General features: G+C 42.2%; 1 pseudogene; it reads right to left on the bottom strand.

Moving 5' to 3' along the window:
• Window positions 1-1,663: 1,663 nt before the first annotated feature.
• LOC136663529 (5S ribosomal RNA) lies at window positions 1,664-1,783 on the bottom strand (annotated as a pseudogene).
• Window positions 1,784-2,993: the final 1,210 nt, after the last annotated feature.

Here is a 2,993-nt window from a genome sequence, read left to right as displayed (position 1 = left end):
AACATTGCAATGGCAAGTGAAAAAACTGGGAAGCAGACAAAAGAGTCCTGGGGGGAGGGGCCGTGATGCAGCAACTGTTACTCTGCACATGCCTGATCTTGTCTGATCTTGGAAGCTAAGCAGGGTCAGGCCTGGTTAGTACTTGGATGGGAGACTGCATGGGAATACCGGGTGCTGTAGGCTTATACCATAGTCTTTCGAGACTGAAGGTTGCCAACCATTTGATGGGTACAGTCATATCAGTCATGATACATCTACTTTCCCTTCATCTTTGTCTTACACCCACCATACAAACTCGGAAAGCAAGAGAGAACTGGACAGAATATCTAAACTTCAAATCCGGTACAGATACAAAACTCAGCGAACACTTTCTTAATCACAATTTGTCAAACAGTTCAGCAAAACAAGAGCTCCAAGTCGGAGGGGAATTTGTGAGTAGCCTCTCCAAACACCGGAGTTACTTTTGGGGATTTTGAGGATGCAAGGAGAGCCACATAACTAGCGATATCAACAGGGCTAGCCCACTGCTGGGACCAAATGCAGTATCACCATGGGTGTCAGAATGGTGGGGGGCACCTGCTGCCCACCACCATCATTTATCCTCCTCACTGATGCTCTAGCTCAGCGTTTCTCAAACTGCAGGTTGGGACCCACTTGGTGGGTCGCAACCTGATTTCTGGTGAGTCCCACAGAGTCTCAAGTGAAAACAGGGTGATGGAAAGATCAGATCACTCATTGCTTCAAGCCCTGAGGCTATTCAGAAATCAGGTAACTGTTAACTGCCCTCCAAAGAGCTGAGCTTGTACCGTTTTGAAGCTTGAGTAAATATAGGGAGATGATTTTTTTTTTCCTGGTGTGTTTTTTCCAAGCCCATCAATGACAGGTAGTGGGGGCAGTAGTGGGGACAGGTGAAGACTGGGTCACATAACTGAAGTGTTGAGGCTGTTCTTTAGGGCTGCCTCATTAAGAGAAATGGATCAAGTTTTTTTTTTTTGAAAATAAATAAATAAATCATAACTTGTAAATAAATACAAATATTATTTCTTTCTAGAATAGCTTTTATTTTTATTTTTTAAGTCTCGTAAGAATAGGTGGGTTGTTTTAGATAACTTTAGATAACTTTTAGTGTCGTTTTAAAAAGTGGGTCCCGGTGCCAAAAAAGTTTGAGAACCACTACTCTATCTACTCTCCCCCTACCCTTCCTCTTATGTTCCATTTCCATTTTCCTGTTCAAATCCAAGGAGTAGAAGAAAAAGCAGAGTAGCAGCAGATAACCCTGCAGTTGCTGGGAAGCCTTGAGCCAGTCTTGAATAACTGGGAGGCAAGGCAAAGAGACTTTTTTTTTAACCTTCCCACATTAAAGTTTTATTTGCTGCATGATGGTCAGGTGAAGGTAGTCCAGAGAGACCAGCACCTGTATCTCAAAAACTCTTGCAATAGGTCAGTGGTCTCTTTGTGCTTGGAAGCTCTTTGGGTTCCCAAGGGGAGGCAACCAGTGTTCATTTCCCCTCAGACAAGACAATCCCCCCATAGGCTTAGTGGATATATACCCTGCCCTATGCTGTGAAGTTTTTGTTATGGTCGAGTTGGCCAGGCATATCGTAATTCCTAAAGAGTGGTCGAAAATGGTTGGCAACCTTCAGTCTCGAAAGACTATGGTATAAGCCTACAGCACCCAGTATTCCCAGGCGGTCTCCCATCCAAGTACTAACCAGGCCTGACCCTGCTTAGCTTCCAAGATCAGATGAGATCGGGCATGTGCAGGGTAACAGTTGCTGCAAAAGTGGTCACACATGGCTTAAGGCTTAAGGGGATTAGAGTAGACTGCAGTTTGGATTAGAGGCTCAATTGGTGGTCACACATGAGAATAGTGGAACCTGGACTGTGGAACTCCCTTTCCTTATATAATTGTATGTTCTTTGTCACTGACCCATTACTTTTTGTTCAGGCAGGCATCTCTGTGCTGATCATTGGATGTTATCATTTTTCAGAAATATTTCTGACCATGAATTATCTGATCCTTTTAACCTCTCTTTATTATTTACATAATTTTTCTACACCACTGAGAGCATTTTATGGGGAAATGGCACTTAAATTAATGTTTAAAAAGTTTGGACGTTCAGGGTCTGCCGGTGTAGCTGGGACATCCTTTATCTGTGCTTAAGAGCATCCATTTGCATTCTGTCTGCTTATCATGCAAGAAAGTACGTTGCTGCATTTGAAATATTTCGACGTTCATTTGGATCAGACCACCTAAGGCCTGAGATGTTTGCTTGTTGATGTATTTATAAATGAGACGAGTGCATGTTAATACTTAAAATGTGTTATTACCGCTGGCGCTATCTGAAACAATTTAGTTCACAACTAGTTTAAATATATTAACATTCAGAATCAAAGTTCTCTCCAGAGGAGAATACACCCCCTACTGTGGTCTCCCTGGAAAGTTATTGCTGCGATTTTATATTCATATGTCTCCAGAGTCTTTTTTTCCCCCTCAGCTCAAAAGGGTGAGCTAGGCAGTTCTGAAAAATTTGCCATTAGTCAGCCCCCTCCCTCCTTCATCCTATTAGATTTTCCTGGATCATCTTGTTATACATATATTTTTTCCATGGAGAAATGCATTATTTTGCACTCAGTTATATCGTGCCAATAATCTGTTGCTTCTGTCCATTGGAGTGATGTTGACTCTAATTAAACAATATAGCTAAATAACAATATAAATATTTCCTGCTGCAAATGAGGGGAAAATTAGGAGGCAACCACAGATGTAATATTCAGCTGATAAGGATTCATTACCAAATTTAAGTGAGTGGAAAATTTTCAATTGCTCTATTTTTATTCCCGGTTTTGGGGCTGCAAAAATGACTTTGGCGGTGTCGTCTCTTATCCTGCTGACAGTGCTCACATTTCTTAGCTGCCTGGAAAGGGTTGCAGGATATGGCCCTTGCTGCTGCAGCAAGCATATTATGCAAAGATGGGGGGGGGGGAAATAA

Source organism: Tiliqua scincoides, chromosome 12 (assembly GCF_035046505.1).
Source record: "Tiliqua scincoides isolate rTilSci1 chromosome 12, rTilSci1.hap2, whole genome shotgun sequence".
NCBI classification, from domain to species: domain Eukaryota; kingdom Metazoa; phylum Chordata; class Lepidosauria; order Squamata; family Scincidae; genus Tiliqua; species Tiliqua scincoides.
This window is presented reverse-complemented; position numbering and strand designations above follow the sequence as displayed.